The sequence below is a fragment of the Mesoplodon bidens genome (genome assembly GCF_964165515.1).
Source record: "Mesoplodon bidens genome assembly, chromosome: 4".
Classification (NCBI taxonomy): Eukaryota; Metazoa; Chordata; class Mammalia; order Artiodactyla; family Ziphiidae; genus Mesoplodon; species Mesoplodon bidens.
In genome coordinates, this window is record NC_138160.1 from 159,172,863 (window position 1) to 159,190,006 (window position 17,144).

At 52.1% G+C, this 17,144-nt stretch overlaps 1 protein-coding gene and 1 pseudogene across 2 annotated transcripts in view; one reads left to right on the forward strand and one right to left on the reverse strand.

Moving 5' to 3' along the window:
* The window catches only part of ERGIC1 (endoplasmic reticulum-golgi intermediate compartment 1), a 107,780-nt gene that overhangs the window by 76,311 nt on the left and 14,325 nt on the right, over window positions 1-17,144 (reverse strand). The window lies entirely within an intron of this gene.
* Window positions 1-17,144, forward strand: part of LOC308615658 (serine-threonine kinase receptor-associated protein-like) — a 35,060-nt pseudogene that overhangs the window by 16,296 nt on the left and 1,620 nt on the right. The window lies entirely within an intron of this gene.

Sequence of the window (17,144 nt, forward strand, 5' to 3'; positions counted from 1 at the left end):
TAGAGTAAAATTAAAGAGATGGTTTTTAAGTATCTTTCTATACCAATTTGATGTTAGATTCTGTCATTTATGCATTTATCCATACCTCCTCTGGGGACAATCTTCATCAAGGTACAAAGGCAGATACACAGGGGAAGTGTTCCCAAGCCCAAAGGACATGCTCAACCAGGTGGCAATCCTGGTTCTGCGCTTACACGCTCTGTGGCCTGGGCTAAATGACGTCCCTCTCTGAGACTCAGTAGTCTGATGAGCAAACATAGTCAGGATTAAACAAGATGGTGTTCAGCACTGTGCTGGGCACATACTAGGTACTCAAGAAAGTGGGACCTGTTACTATGGTTCATGCTGTCATCCTCTAGAGCAGTGTTTTACCAACTGCAAGTTATGACTAGGGAGTTGAGAAATCAACTTAGTGAGCTGTAACCAGCATTTTAAAAAATGCTACAATAGAATAAAAAATAGCTGTTTGCATTGCCTGTATAAAGGAAGCATTGCTATGTTGAGTTTTTACATGTTGTCTGCTGGGTTGCAATATAAAATGTATTTCTTACAAACGGTAGACGTCAGAATGATTAAGAGCCCTGTTCTATCGGACCCCACGCAGCTCCGTGACACAGCAGACACCACCTCAACATGATAAAGCCTGGTTCTTGGAATTAAGTAGGAACAATAACATAGTATGAGAATAATTCTTGTGTCTCCTAGAAAGTCAGACGTTGGCTTTCTTTTTGTTTTTTTGGTGTTTTTTTAAGCCAACGTGTTCTGAAGTTGAGGGCAGGTCAGGGACAGCTGGCCAGAGGAAGTGGCTTCAGATCTGGGCTCACAAAGTCAGACCTGAATCCCTGGGGCTAGAAGAAAGAGGTGGGCCAGGCAGACGGAGGGCTCACGGCTGCCCAGGCTGACGGTGTGGCCAGCTGGGCCCCAGGGCCCTTGGTCTCCTGCCCCTCAGGGAGGGCTAGATGGCTCTGGAGGAGCTTCCGTGGTCCCACGTGATACGGTTTTAGGTGGAGCCAGGCAGGGCAGGGCAGCAATGAACGTGAATCACCCAGTGAGGGAGTTCCTCCCACTCTACTTCTCCATCAATTCTCTTGAATGAGTCTAGAAGAAAGTCTCATTTTGGTTCCAGAGGGTCTTTTAACACCTAATAATCTCACTTTTTAATAAACCGAAGAGCAGGCTTCAGGCTCAGAACCTTCTACCAGCAACAGCCCTAAGCTCGAATTTTCTTTGAAAGTCACTGCTTTGAATTTTATGGATACTTTGGGTCCACGGCAAATGACACTGGTTTTACCTTTTCTGGTTTTACCTTTTCTTTTCAACTCACCTATTCGAATCTTTAAAGTGGGTCCATATAAATAAAATAGGAAGTTTACAATAGTATGGGTAGAGGTAGATATGGCAAAAGTGTGAAAGTGGCCCGGGAATGGTATAAATTTGGTAGACGCTGCTAAGGACTTCCCAAATCTGTGGCTGGTGAATCCTACCGTGCCTTCGTACAGCCTGACATCAATGGGCGTCACTAAAGGACATACCCGCTGCTGATTAAGCAGTGACAGAACTCAGGAGAGAAGAACCGGAGCCCCTTAAGGAAGGGCAAAGTCAAGGCCAGACAGCCAACCAGCTGCGGAAAATTCTTCAAGGAGACGGGATTTTTCAATTGAAAGGTGCCTACCTCCGTGCCTTAGAACTCCCGTCACCATCACCGGGCCTTTCTGCAAACACGTACTCATTTGCGCAGTCTGGGTGCCATAATGAAGTCTCCATTAGATTTTTCCTGCCGTACTTCTTTATCTTCCCCCTTTACCTAGTGCCATCCTTCTAAACCTTTTATTTCACGGTCATCTGCGTCTTACAGAACAGCTGCACAGATAGCATAGAAAGTCCCCACACACCCTTCAGCCAGTGTCCCCTCATGTTCACATCTTACAGAACCAGAGAAAACCACAGAAAAATTCTCGAAACTAGGAAATTAACCTCGGTACAATATCATTAAGGAAAAGACAAACTTAATTAGGATCTCACCAGTTTTTCCACTAATGTCCTTTTTCGGGTCTAGGATCCAATCCGGGGTCCTCCTTAGTCTCTAATCTGTGACGGTCCTGCATCTTTCCTTGTCTGTCGTGACTGTGACATTTTTGAAGAGTGTTTGTCAGTTACTTCGTAGAATACCTCTCAAACCAGGCTTGTCTGATGTTTTCCGGTGATTTAAGTCAGGTTGTGCGTCTCTGGGAAGAATCCCACAGTGCTGTGCCCTCCTTAGAGCCCCACATCGGGGACATGATGCCATATGTCTTATCACCTGTGCTGTTAGCCTTGATCACTTGGCTAAGATTCGATCTGCCAGGATTCTCCTGGCACTTAACTATTTTCCCACTTTGTAATTACTAAATATTTCGGGGGAGATACTCTGAGACTATACAAATATCTTGTTTCTGCTGAAACTTTTGCCCACTAATTTTGGCATCCAAAATTCGTGGATTTTAACTGAAATAATTATTACTGTGGAGTTTTAATGGTGACTTTCAAATTCTCTCATTCCTTCCACATTTATTAACTGGAATTACCTGTGCCCTGTCTCCTTTTTAATGGTCTTAAAAAAAAAAAAAAAGATCTTGGCAGGAATTTACAAATTTTCCAGTGGGCAAACCTGATCTTGCAAGAAACCATCTCTTTCTACGTTTCCACTGAAAAAACAATCCACTGCATCCCAGGTGTTTTTCCTTCTCATTTTTTTCTCTTTTCTTCTTTCTTTCCTTCTCCTCATCCTGCCCCACTCTTCACCCTGATTTTCAGAGCTGGTGAGCGCCAGGCTGCTCTGGCAATGTCAAAAAACCCACCTATGCAACGTCCACGGAGTCTATACTAGACTGGAAATTCACACCTGGGCCTCAGCACGTGCTTCATTGACCAATCCTAAGTGCCTACTATGTGCCAGGCCTGTATGAGGCACCTTAACCTAAACATGCTCTACTCTTTACACCAACTTTAGTAGATCAGCGAGCTGCTTCCCATTTTACAGATGAGGAAACTGAGGCTCATACGTTTACCTAGCAAACGTTTAGTGTCCACAAGCACCAGGCACCATTGATAGTGTTGGGGAAACGAGAGTGAACAAGACAGGCAAGGCCTATGAACTGAAGAACTTGTGTTCTCGTGGAGGAGACAGACCAAAAGAGAGTTGGGACTGTCCTGAAGTGTGCTAAGAGCTACAGAGGAGCACACAGGGTGATTTGAGAGCGTGTGATGGGGGCGCTTCAGGCTGAGTGGTCAGGGCAGGACCTCTGAGCAGAGAGCTGAGGGGAGGGAAGGAGCCGGCCGTGCCAAGAGCCCGGGAAGGGCATCCAAGCAGTGGGGGCAACATGGGAGCATGGTCAACTTGGTCAAGGAGCAGCAATGCCCACATGGCTGGAGCACAGGGAGCGAGAAGGCCCAGGACGAGGGCAGCGACACGGGGGGGAGGACGGATCACACAGGGCCCTACAGGCCAGGGAAAGGACTCGGGATTAGTCTCCGCAGTGGATTTGCGGCAGTGTGCTGAGTGCCCAGGAGGGCAGACTGCATTTCACCCAGAGTGACCCTGGCGGTCAGCGACAGAGCCAGGCTCCGGCCACGGCCGGCCTGGCCTCTGTCTGCCCCAGCCAGGCCCTTCCTCCTCCACACAGCACTGGCCCAGGCCCTCAGGCAGGGCTCCAAACACTGTGGAACTCAGGGTCTGGCTCTGGAATATGTTTTTGTGCTGAGACACACGGGCACGGCCAACGCCCTGGCTCCTTCCTCACACGAGATCACTCTGGGTCTCCTGCTCAGGGAGGACCTGAGCCCCGGCCCATCCCCCTGCCCTGACTGGGGGACCCACACTCGGCACCAGCTCCCACTCAGGCTGGCCTCGATTCCGCCACGCGAACCTCGGAGCAGTCTGTTTCTTTCGCAGTTCTGTGACTTGCACGCTCTGTTCCCATTGCTTTATCTAGCAAGTTCACGGTCACGCAGCTTGGTGCAGTTAAGGGCCCAGACTGGGGAGCCAGGGAGCCTGGGTTCAAATCCCGTCTCTGCCACTAGCCAGGTGACCCTGGGCAAGTTAGCTCCTGATATGTCTTATGTTATTCATAATAACAGAGACTATATCCACCTCACAGCGGTGATCACGAGGATTAAATCAGTTAATAGATGCAAGAAGGCGGTGCAGGTGCCCTGAGAACGCTGCCTCAGGGTTAGCTATTCCCATCATCAGCATCAAGGCCCAGGCAGGTCGGCCCACCTCCCGCATTGGAGTACCAAGCCCACTGCCTCACGTAGCTGTGAGCTCCCTGAGGATGGGGACAAGTCTGCTTCACCTGTCCCTTCCCTCCCTGGCACACAGGGGGCCTGGTCCTGAATAAATGCTGTTTGTTGAAAGAATGAATAAGTAATGGACAAACACGTAGGAGAATGGGATGGGTAAACGTGCGTCAAAAGTAAGATTAAAAGCTTGTAATTACCCAGGACAAATACTTTCAACAAGCACCTCTGGCAGAGCCGGGGGATTAAGACAAGGCCTGTAGGCACAGCACCGCTGAAAGGCAAGAAACACTGCAGGAAAAAAAAGCAACAGAGACAACCCGGCCAACAAATAGTCAAGAACCCCAAAGAAATGACTTTGGAGTGAGGGGAACCTGGCTCCCAAATCCCAGAACCACCACCTACTGGCCGTGCTGTGGTCTTCGCGAGGCCACCGTGTCCAGCTGGTCGGGCTGCCTGTCCTGCTCAAGGACACCTGACAGAGGCGGAGGGCGAGGGCTGGAATCTCACCCGCACACAACTGGAGGAGGTGTGAGGGCTACACTGGACTCACAGGGGCCCCACCCGAGGGGCTTTTAACGTGATTCCCCACAGAAGTGGGCAGAGAGGTGACCAGCAGCCCCTGGAAACCTGCATCAGCGCCCTGGGCCTCTGTTCCAACCTGCAAAGCTCAGCCAAAGAGAGCAGCTGCGCCTCACCTCCGTGACACTTGTTAACTTCTACGCCTTTTACACCCAGTGCCTAAAACAATGCCTGGCACATAGGAGGCGCTCCGTGCATCTGCTGAATGCACGAATGAATGAACGGGCTAAGGTACCACCCCATCCTTTCCCTACAGGCAGCCTGATGGATGCAGTGGGCTCAGACACTGGTAGCAGGACCATTAACCGTAGTAAACTCTTACACCCCTCAGTCTGGAAGAAAACAGAAAGGGGGAGAGAGGGCGAGGCTAACTTCAGGCTGGAATGCAGCCCTTTTCAGTCAGCTGGGAATAGCGATAAGGAGGTGGCCATGGGAACCATGGGAACTGGGAGCGGGGGAGGGACGGGCCCCATTCACACAGTGCATGGAGGTTAAGGTTATGGCCCTGGCGGAATGCGGGCTGGGTGTGGGGCTGGGCCTGGAAGCAAAGTTCCTGAATGAGTGGCTAGCCAAGCCGGGGCCTTGGTTCCCTCTTGGGAACCTGTACAGCCAAGAGCAGTGTTTCATCAAAACAGGAAAAATCATAGAGGAAAAATGCTCATGTAAGGGGACTGGTATTTACAGGGAACAGCCCTGCCTCGACCCAAAGCCTGCAAGGATAAACTGGGGGTGGGGGGGACACAGGAAGGGGCACGCCGGGCAGCAGAGCCATCCCAGGTAAGGCCACCCACTGCCCACCCAGGTCTGGGGGATCCTGGCAAGCTATGAAGGGGTGCCTGGGCTAGGTAGGTGGCAGAAGGCAATGTAAGCCTCAAAAGTCACAGCCTCAGAGAGGCTTCTCCTGGCCCCAGGCTCTCTCTGGCCACAGAACCTCCTGACCTGGTATTACCCGTCCGAAGTGCTTCAGAAAGACGGACGTGCTCTCCCTGCTGTTACCTACAGGACAGGCAAGTGGGGACTCTAGCCCCAAACACCTGGCAGGCAGGAGCCTCAGGATCTTGGGCAGATCCCTCACCAACACCCAACCCTGTTTTCTTTCTTTGGACAACAGGACACTCCCACCCTTGTCCGTAGGGCGCTGGGAAGGTCAGCGGAGAGTATGAACTTGGACCTGCTGGGTACACAGTAGGTTTTTCCTGGGTTCCTCTGAGCAGCCTGCATTACCATCATCATGATCACATGACAGGCAGTGATTCGGCAAAGGCTCCCGGGCCCCACCCCAAGCTTCCAGGACATTCGATGCCGATGCCGCCATCTGTGACTTTCTTCTGTACGAACACAAGAATTCTCGTCTTGCTAAGTGCAAGTCATGAGTCGCTCCTCTAGTGTGTGAGTAAAGGACCTGGGGTGTGCAGTAGTGCATCATCACCCTCACCTGCACACTGAAGGAGGTTCTTAACTGCTCTGCGCTTCCCCTTCAGTCCAGAGTGAACTCTTCATGAAGATCTGCTTAAAACGCTTCAAGGGCCAAAGGCTTCTTAGGATAAAGGTCATCTTCCTAATCGTGCCCTGTGAGTCCCTCACGGCCTGGCCCAGCTGAGTCCTCCAGCCTGGGCTCTCCCCGGCTCTGTCCTGCAGCCACTTCCACATGGACAATGCTACCTCCCTACCTCAGGGCCTTTGCCCATGCTGTTCCCTCCACCTGGGCCTCCTTCCCTAATGAACCCCAAGTACCTTTCAGACAGCCACTGAAACATCACTGCCGTGAGGTTTCCCTTGACCTCTAGAAGAATCCCCTCTGTTTTTCCTTCACAGACCTCATATCAACTGATAAGTACAAATTTAATTGGATGTTTGATTTAATCGCTGAAGATGAAGACTCCGCGACAGGAGGAGCTATATTGCCTCTCCTTCACCACTGGCCCCCCAGGTGCCTAGCACAACGAGCAGGATAAATATTTGTACATAATGAGTGAGTGAATGGACGAATGAATGAATGATTGAACAAACAGCCCAGGGAATGAAAAGTGAAAAGGGAAGTAAAGCAAAGAGCAGGTGGGGAGACCCAGATTCTACTACCCCCACTCTAGGAGCTACAGAGGAAGGTGGAAGACAAGAACATGGGGAGGGGACTGAGTCATACGTGAGGGCTGCCTGGGGTCCTGGGGGTTGGTGACCAGGTGGCCATGATGGAGTACTTGCTGACAATTCACAGACACCATTTCATCTTGCCTCACACAGTGCCTGGGCAGGGGTTGGGGGGGGGTACTAGCCCATTGTTGCAGATGACAAAACTGAGACCCAAGGGGATGAAGGACCTGCCTGGGATCCCACAGCTGGGAGGGGGTGGGGTTAGGGCTGTGACTGCTCATTGCCACACACCATTGTCTAGACTCTAGTCTAGTTCTAGACTCGAGGGGGAAAGTCCCTTATGCCAGGCATCCCTGCAAGAAAGTGAAACAAATTTATAAGCATCTTCCTGAAACTGCTGGAGCAGAGATGTTTATGCTTTTAGCAGGTAAGGATGGTAAGAAGGAATGAACGGGACTGTCCAGGCCATCAGCTGAGAACTTAGCCCAGCCAAGTCCAATACCAAGCGTCTCATCTGCATCAGTCCGTTTAATCCTCAGAACAGCCCTAGCAAGCAGGCACTATCATTAGGACCATTTTACAGATGAGGAAACTGAAGTTGAAAGAAGTTCCTGTTATTCCTAATCTAAGATGCTTAACACATTGCAGGTATTCTCTTTAGTGTATTATTCTAGTGAACTTCAACATACATCAACATGTTCCTCAGGTCCACCAGTGGCCTTGGGAGCCCAATGTTATGTTCCAAAATGCTTTTAAATTCCCCACCTGTGAAATTCCTGCTGTGGGGTTTTCAGGGGCCCCAACCCTTGGCTACAATTCCCACGGCAGCCCATCTGTCTACAATGTGCTTTAGGCATTTCATATGCGTGGATTCAGCCTCAGGTTGGCATCCACGGTCTGACAGTCTTGTCTTCAGTCTCCTTGAGGGTGTGAATAAGGACCAGTCACCCCATCGGGGAGAATACTCCCCCACTGTCTTGGGAAACATAGTGACCCAAGCCAATGGGCTTTTAGTTCCCCTTTGTCCATGCCCCAGGGAGTTTTTACATTCACTTGATTCCCTTCTCCTTCCTAAGCACCGTCCCTGCTCAAGAACCTGCTATGGCTCCCCACTGCCTGATGCAGCACATGCAGACCCCAGGCCAGGCTCCTCTGGGTGGTCTACAAACCAGGCCTACCTCACCTGCCCGTTGTATCCCCTGCCCTTTCCCACACGGCTATCCCTTCCTCCCAATCTCATCAGGCTGCAGAACCCCTCGGGTAGAATGCCATCCCTTCCCCTGATCCCAGCACGACTCCTCTCGAGTGTCCCTTCTCCAGGAAGCCGCCCCCGCTCCCCGCCACTCGCTGTTTGTGCACATCCTGCCTTTTGCCTTCTTTTCTACTCAGGTGCCATTGCCTACGGGGCATTGACTCTTCGCCGGCCTGTATGAACTGACCTCACCTTTCTAAGAGGATTCTTTGCTTCTTGAGAGGGAGGCTCAAGTCCACCCGCCTGGACTTGGCATTCCTGCCTTGCCACAGCTTCTCCAGCCTGGCTGCTAACCCAGCCTCACTCTCAGCTCAGCTTCTCACTGAGAAGACATGCTGCCCACCCCCTGGGGACACGGGGACAGGGGAGGGGGAGGGGGTTCACTGATAAGGCACCTGTCTTTTCTCTGGCCTCACGTGCTGTCAAGTTCCCCCCTGCCAACAGGCCATGAACTGTCACCGGCCCACTGTCCTGTTTGTAAATTGAAAAGGACATGACTTGCAAGTTAATAAGTGACATTTGATTAGCTGAAGGTCAACATTTCTAAAACATCAAGTCCGTGTGGAAAATGTGAATCAAAGAGGCCTCTTGGCAGAAAGACTGGACACCAAAAGAGCCAGCGGCTGCTGGCCTGGTCCCCACTGGGCTGCACCCAGGCCCATCTCTGCAGCGCAGATTTGCAGGCTGCCCACGGCACAAACAGAGCCCAGCTCCCCACTCAAACTTGTCCCCACTGTGCTGAGGGTCAAGGGCACGCTCTTCATGGTGCCCCCGATGCACTCTCCAGCCAGTTCGCCAAGTGCTGACAGTTGACTCCTGCCTCTGCCTTTGGATGGGCCTGGACCCCTTGCCCTGGCATCTGCCCAGCTCTGCTCATCACAAGGCCTCGAGGTGGCACTAGGGGAGGTCCTCTCAGAACCCCGCACCAAGGTAGATCAGAATATCCCCAAAGATCCCTGGACGTTCTTGCTCAGATAACTCTTGATGGTTTAACTGTCTATCTTCCCTGTTGGAATGGAAGCTCCTTGAGAGTGGGTACCACGTCCGTGGGGTTCAGCTCCACACGCCAGCACCAGCACAGCACGTGGCACACAGTAGGTGCTCAACGGATAACAGTTACATGAACGAACGAGCAAATGAGCAAGGAGGGCGCTGGATGGACTGAGACCATCTCAGCAGACACGCTTTAGGGAGAACTTCTGGCGCAGCCAAGCCACCAGTGGAGAAGTGAGGGGGAACAGAAGAGGCCGTGTTGCCTGGGATCAAGCCCAGGAGTGGGAGGCAGGTGGGTGTGCTTCCTCTCTCACCCCTGCGGCCCTCCTGGAAAGCAGCATGACCATCCCTACCCGGAGGTGTTTCCTGGTGTTCTGAGAAAGGCCACGCGGGGGGGGGTGGGGGTGGTGGGGTGCGGTGACCTCTAACACCCCACCCCACTGCTGCCCCCACCCGAGGCAGCCACCTCCACACCTGCCCCGCCCCTGAGGGAGTTCCAAAGTCCAGCCTGCCCCCTCAGTCATTTCACCTCTAAAATGGGGGCAGAGCAACCCCGATCCCAGCATCCTAAGATTCCTACCTCCAAGGAGATGAGAAGACACTGCTGTAAATTACTCACAGGTATCTTTTTTGTTTCTTAAATTGCTCTTGTAACAAATCCCATGTGGAACAATAGCAACAAATCAATACTCCCCAAATCCTAAGAATGTTACACTGACCAACCAACCTACTGCCTATGGCATTTTCACAACCACCCTCTGAGGTGGGTACCACTTACTCTCCCCATCTCACAGCTGAGGAAGGGAAGCCCGCAGAAGTAGATGATTTGGCTGACTGAGCAAACAGCAGGGCCAGAGCACAAAACTGGAGTCTCTACTTGGGTTCCCCCCTCTCCTGATCATTACAACTCCCCGGAGAGGTTGCTTAAAAATACAGAGGCCGGGGTTTCCCTGGTGGCACAGTGGTTAAGAATCCGCCTGCCAATGCAGGGGACAGGGGTTCGAGTCCTGGCCCGGGAAGATCCCACATGCCACGGAGCAACTAAGCCCACGCACCACAACTACTGAAGAGCCCGCAAGCCGCAACTACTGAGCCCGCGAGCCACAACTACTGAGCCCGCATGCCACAACTACCAAAGCCTACGTGCCTAGAGCCCGTGCTCCGCAACAACGGAAGCCACGCAATGAGACGCCCGCGCACCGCACCAAAGAGTAGCCCCCGCTCGCCGCAGCTAGAGAAAGCTGCGCACATCAGCAAAGACCCAAAGCAGCCAAAAATAAATAAATTAAATAAATAAACTTATTTAAAAAAAATACAGAGGCTGGGGCCCTGATTCCCCATATCACGATCTCTCAGTGGGGCCGTGGGAATCACTTGAACAAGCAAATTGCCCCCAGCCAGCTGGGCAGACTGTGACTCCCTGGGCCTCAATTTTCCCATCTGTGAAAGGGGTGACTCCTCCCCCAAAGAGCCGCTGTGGGTGATCAAGGGAGGGAAATGCTGGGTTAAGTGTGCTAAAAACAGCCAAGAGGTATCAAGCAGAAGGTCCCACTGAGGAAGACGCTCTACTTTGGGTAGCCTGACCAGCCCTTCCACTTCTGGAGCCCTTGGGGCTAGAAAGGGACTCTAAAGGCCAGCATGCACTGCCGTGGCGGCTGTAGCTGTGACTCTTCTAGCTGCTTCCACCTGGGGCAGTGGCAGTCTCAGGAGTGGCTCACACGTCATGGAGCCTGCTGGGCCCAGGGCACATTCCTACCCATGGTGTCTTCTGTGCAATATCTTTCAGGCAACAACAGCACGTGGCCAACCAGTTCAGCCTGTGGGAGGGTGGACATCACGTCCACATCCCACGTCTCCACACTAGGGAGTGACACCAGCTGACAAACAGGTGGTTCTCCCCAGGGGTCCTCACCCTTGGTCAAGTCCACGTGCCCTCTCTCCTCCGGGCTGTTACCACCAGCACGCTCAAGCAGTTGTAACACCACCAGCCGCAGGGTCAGAGGCCCAAGTGGCGGCCTGTATCAAGGTTCAAGCACAGAAATACCTGTACCAACTAAATAATCGTCAGAGCCACACGTACTGGTCACTTACCACGGTGGGTGCCGTGCTGAGCAATTTAGCTGAGTTCTCTCTTTGAAGTCCTACCGTCCCCCAGGAGGAAGGGACCGTCACCATCCCCGCTGAGGATGTGGGTAAAGTGCTATAGCAGATCAACTCTGCAAGTAGCAGGGCTGCGGTCCAACCCCAGGGAGACTGCTCATTCACTGTTCAACACGTTTTGCAGTGTGCCCGTCACCGTCCTAGGCCCTGGGGACCCAACCGTGACGAAGGCAGAGCAAGGCACTGATAGCCTGGTGGGGGACTCAGAGATCAAGCTCTCAACCCTGGTCTCCACTGTCTCCCAAAGGCCACTGGCTCTTTCCAAAGGGAGACCTCCCTGACTGGCTCCCTGGTGGCCACTGTTGGCATGAGGCCTGTAGGAGGTGGACTGGGTTAGATGACACTGCTCTGCAGGAAGCAGGTCCTGCCAGCTAACCCACTGACACATGGCACCTGGGCAGACTGCGCCGGTGTTCTGAAAGATTAAAAGTCATTCTGAGTCACTATTCCTTCCTTGTGGGGTGGCCTTAAGAGAATCTTTAATCATTAGGCTCAAAGTGGAGGCATGAGAAATACAGTACTGCCCCCTCCCCTCAACGACAACAATACACCTGATTCTGACTCTCTGGCAGTTTCCTTTTGGCCAGTGAAGCCTGGGAGCCCCATTCTTCTAGAGGCACTGGAAATCCAGATTTTTTATGTGAAACCTCCTAATTTGAAATGCTGGCATTTAACTTTAATTTTTTTTTTTAATGTGAGGACCGAATAATCACATCTGTGACTGGGCAGAATTTGACCCCCAATGCTGCCAGTTTATCATCTCTGTTTTAGATCAAGTATGACAGGAAGTTTCATAAACGGGGGAAGGAAGTAGAGGCGTCATGTCACTGAATTAGGACCTACGATGAGCCAGTAGCTGCGGGAGGTGCTCTCGACTCCGAGCAGTAATCCTGTGAGGTCAGGGTTCATGTCTCCAGGAGGTAGGCTCAGAGAGGTGAAGTGAGCTGCCCAAGGACACACAGTGAGGGGGGCAGAAGCACCAGGATTGGGACCCAGATGTGCCAGGCCTCAAAGCCCAGCTATCCCAGGTCTGCCTGGGACCTCACAACAATGGCTCTAGAACAAGCTAAGTCCCGGGCAGCTGACTCTTCATGTTCCAGTGAGTGTAAGGCAGGCAGAGGTCCAAGTCGGGTGACATGTCTGTGTGGCCCCACTGTGACGGGCCTGACCCAGGGAGGGACGGGTGGGGATGGGGCAGGGAGGAGGCGGGTCAGTGAACCCTCTCATTCCTCCTTTGACTCAGGGTTAACTCAGCTCTGACAAACCACCTGGCTTTGAGAGTGCCCCAGTTTCGAAGCTCGGCCAACCAAAGCCAAGTCGGGGAAAACTGGGCAGGACGGAGAGTGGAACCGGCCCAGCCACCTGGCCTTCAGGGTGAATCTGGGCGGGGCTCCCGGCTCCAGAAGGCAAGGGCTGGCTCCACCCATCTCCATGCCCTCCCACCTCCCGTGTTGACAGAGTCTAATCAGCCCGCGGAACCTGAACACATAGCAGCCTTCTCATCTGTAAAATGGGGTAAGTAAAAGCCCTCACTTCCTGGGTTTGTTGTGAGAACTGAATAAAATGGTAGATTTACAGTGCGTAGCACTGTGCCTGATGACCAGGAGATGCTCAGTGTTTGCTTCTATCACCACCCTCTCCGACTGTCCAGCATCTGTGGCTTCTCACTTCCCTCCTTCCAGAAACATCTGACTGCAGAGGATGGGTCAGGGCTAGTTCTCTGCACCAAGAACAGAGGGCTCAAAACCCACAGCCATGTCACCAGGAACAATGTGAGGACCTAACACTCACCAGGACGCAAACACTTCTGTGGTAAACTAGAAAAACTATGAGATCCAAGTGCAGAAAAGCTGCGCTCCTGTGGCCCCTCTGAACTTCAGTGTTCTCATCTGCAGAGAAAACGACCATGCCCAGATCACACTCATCTTCCAAGAGCTTTCTAAACTCTTAAGCCCCATGTGACGCTTTCATGATAATCATTATTAAGTTAATTAAGATTTGTGGTACCCAATCCCAGAGTTACACTTAAGTCATAATGGGGAACCCCTCTTCAGGGTTTCCAAGCTTACCTGATCCTAAGAATCACTGAGGACACTTTGAAAGACGCAGACTCCAAGGCCCATCTGGACCGGACTTGAGGGTGGGGGGCAGGACAGGACCCAGGTGATTAGGGAAACCTGCCAGCTCTAGAGAGAACAGGATTACTCGACTGAAACTGAAAACTGGGCACCTTGACTCTCCACAGTCAGGTGATCTAACAGAAAGTATCATTTTCTGGGGGTTGGACAGTCTTGCCTTTAGGGGCTGGCTGTTACTTTGATGGCTGTGTGACTCTGGGCCAAGCCTTCAACCTCTCTGAGCCCCTGTTTTCTCAAAATGGGAACAATTAGGCCTAGGCCCCTGGCTGGGGTGAGTGTGGAATATCAGGTGTCTGCTCCCTCCCAGCTTCCCCACCTCAGATTCTGGGGGCTAAAGTGCCATTTCAAGCAAGCGGAGCTAGCAGGGGTGAGGGGAGCCTGGTAGCCTCCCATCAGGACAGGCAGCTGGCCACCAATTCCCACTTTGGGCAAGGCCTGAGTAATGTCAGATTTCCCGATTCCTCAGGACACATTCGGTAGGGAACATTTCCCATTCCCACTGTTAGAGAAATAAATCTTTTCTGATGCACTTATACTCTTAGAAGAAAACTAGAAACATTTTTCCAAACACAAAGAGATATGGCAACAAAGCATCCAATCCCAGCAGATCTGGACCACTCTGCCAGGTCTCCGGGGTCTCATCTTGTCTGAGTTCTGAGCTGTGGGAGGTGTGAGGTTGGTGGAGCATGGGCCCCACATTCCACAGATTTAGATCTGATTTAGATCTGATTCTCTCCTTCCTTCATTTAATAAATATTTTCTGAGCACCCGCTGTGTGCAGACCCTGGGCTCAGTACCAGGATCCAGTGATGAGCAGAGATTTGGTCCCTGCTCTCAAGAGCTTAGACTCCATCGAGACAGACAGATGTCAGGTGACAAATGGCACACACAGATCACTGCAGTTGTGCTAAGTGATCTCAAGGACATGTCCAGGTGCAATAAAAAGATACACACTGGGAAGGGACGGGGGTGGGGGGTGACCCAAATTAGATAAAGGATGCTGTCTGGAAAGAGCTTTTTGGAGGAAGGGCACTAGTTGGCCAAGCTAATCCAGCGAGCTACTTCTCCGCAAACTCGTTATCACCTGTCTCCCTTTCCTTCCTCCTCAGCACTCACCACTGTGGACAATAACCATCTGTGCAATTATTTGTTCACTGGCATTCTGCCCACCTTCCCCACTATCCTGGAAATGCTACCACAGTAAAGGCAATGCCAGTCTTGTTGTCCCTGGAATCCTCCCCAATTAACCTTTGAGTGAGTGCATGAATGGATGAATGAATGAACCCTGCTTCCCTGGGCCTTGATCTCTTCATCCCCACAAATGGGAGTAACAATACCTTTGGCCATGTTGCTGGGAGATCTGGGGCACGCTGCCTGTATTCAATGAGTGGGGCTTGGCACTGGCATAACTTGGAATGAGCGGGACATTGTGGGAAGGGATTTAGGAGCAGGAGAGGAAGCCGGGCTCCCCTACTCTGTGAACAAACCACTCGTGGAGTTCACCGGAGTCAGGACTGCAAAACAACTTCAGAAAGGCGGGCCAGGACATACGGGGAGCCCTCCCCTTAACAGCAGGCAGGTAAGTAGTTCCCCAGGGAGAGCATCCACTGATGCAGTCCCCACACAAATCTTGTGTCACCCACTGGGCCAGTGAGTGGGTGACAAGTACCCAAGCATGCCCAGGGTCATCTTCTGATTTCCTGGCTCCTTGAAGCAGGCCTGGGAGACAGGCATTCCTGTGCCAGCACAGTCACGTGTACCAGGCAGGTGATGGGTGAGAGGGGCAGAGAGATGAGAGAGCGTGACCCCTGCGCACGTGGTCTCACCTACGGCGGTAAGCCCTCCCCGACCAAAGATGGCAGCCAGGGACGGTGCAAAGGCCATGAGTCCTGCAGGGGAGCCGGGGGTCATGCCCTACTATGGGCCTCAGTTTCCCATTGGTTAAGTGACACCATTAATTCTCCTCATAGATCAAGGTGGAAACTATAAAGTCCTGAGTGCTACGAGGTGACAGGCGATTTCACCTACCTCTCTCTGCACCAAGTTTTGGATTTGCCTGTGCACAAACCGTGTGCTGATTGTCCCCTAAGCCAGCATTTCCCAAAGTGTGTGGCACCTGGGTGATTTCAGGCCACGTGGGGACCTGGTGGTTAAATGGCATCAGACTTCACAGTGAGGAGGCCATTCCCTGTTCAGCTCTCACGTGAGCGTTCTGAGAACCTCAAAGAGAATGTCTCGAGGTGGTGCTATCCAGCTGTCATCCTCTCATTTCTCTAGCACTTGCTAACATCCCTTTTTTTAACAGACCCAGCTACTGTAGCACGCACCAGCTAGCTAGGACGCAACAGGCTTGCAATTATTTGTATCTATTTGTGGCAGGTGATACTGCTTTTCCGTTTTCAAAGATGTTATAAAGTTACCTTTTATAAATAAACATGTTAAATTCAAAAACTGAGTAGTTTCCATAAAAGTTATTGAGTAAATAACACATGTTGTTTAAGAACACACTACCAAATTAGGGAGATGGTACCAGAATGGTGGGAGATTGAATACACTGACCGCAGTTACCACCTCTGCCGGTGACACATGTATCAAGGCCCGTTCTTTCTTCTTCCTCCTGGGTCCACGGCCCAATCAGATCTCCTGACCCACCCTGGAGTTGGGTGAGGCCAGTTCCCCAGGTCAAGGCAGAAGTGTTAGCACCCACATCCAGACTCTCCACGGCCTCCCTTTCTCTCCCCGCACTGCCGGGTCTCAGAAAGAATCCAACATCCTCTTGAGGAAGAACCACAAGACGGAGGGCGGGGTACCTGCGAGGGGCATAGCATCCCCACCACCTTGGGAATGAACTTCCGTTGCATTAAATCACTGAGATTTTCAGGTTGTTTATAGGAATTAGCTGACTTAGGCTAATACAAAGGGGCCACCTCTAGTCCAGTTTCTATATACCAGCCTGACATCCTGGTGCTTTCCTCTGTAAAGAATAATAACTGAGCACCTAGCAGATGCCAGGCATAAACTGAAGGGCTTTACAGAGATGAGCTCAATTAGTCCTCATGACAGCGCTGGGAACCAGGCACTATTGAGTAGTGGGCTTATTATCTTTCAATGAGGCGACTGAGACCCAGAGGGCATCTTGCCCAAAGTCACATATTTGGGAAGTGGTAAAGCCGAGACTTGAACCCAGGACTGTTGGAGATGCACAAAACCGTTACTTTGCCACAGTGCGACGCAGCCTCTGCTGAGCACATCACCCGGGAACTGCTGTGCCCTGACTATGTGCCAGTCCCTGGGTTGGGTCCTGCAGGAGACGGCACAAGTGACACTGCCATGGCCTGGAGGCTGGCAAGCCAGGCGGGAAGGGAACAAGGGAGCCACATGGCACAGAGCCGGATGGAGACTGGAGAGCGCAGTCAGGGAGGGCTTCGGGAAATCTCGGCGCATCACCACTCCCCAAGAACAGGGAGGGCTCACGGAGGAGGTGGATAAGGCTTAAGGCTGGCCCAGGAGGGTGGGTGCGATCTCAGCCTGCAGAGACGAGTGGAGAGATGCGTCTCATCTGAGCCAACAGCCACCTCCTGAATCCACAGGAATTAGCCGGGGCCAGGCCTACCACCCTGTCTAGTAAGGGGACTAAAAGACCGTGGGAT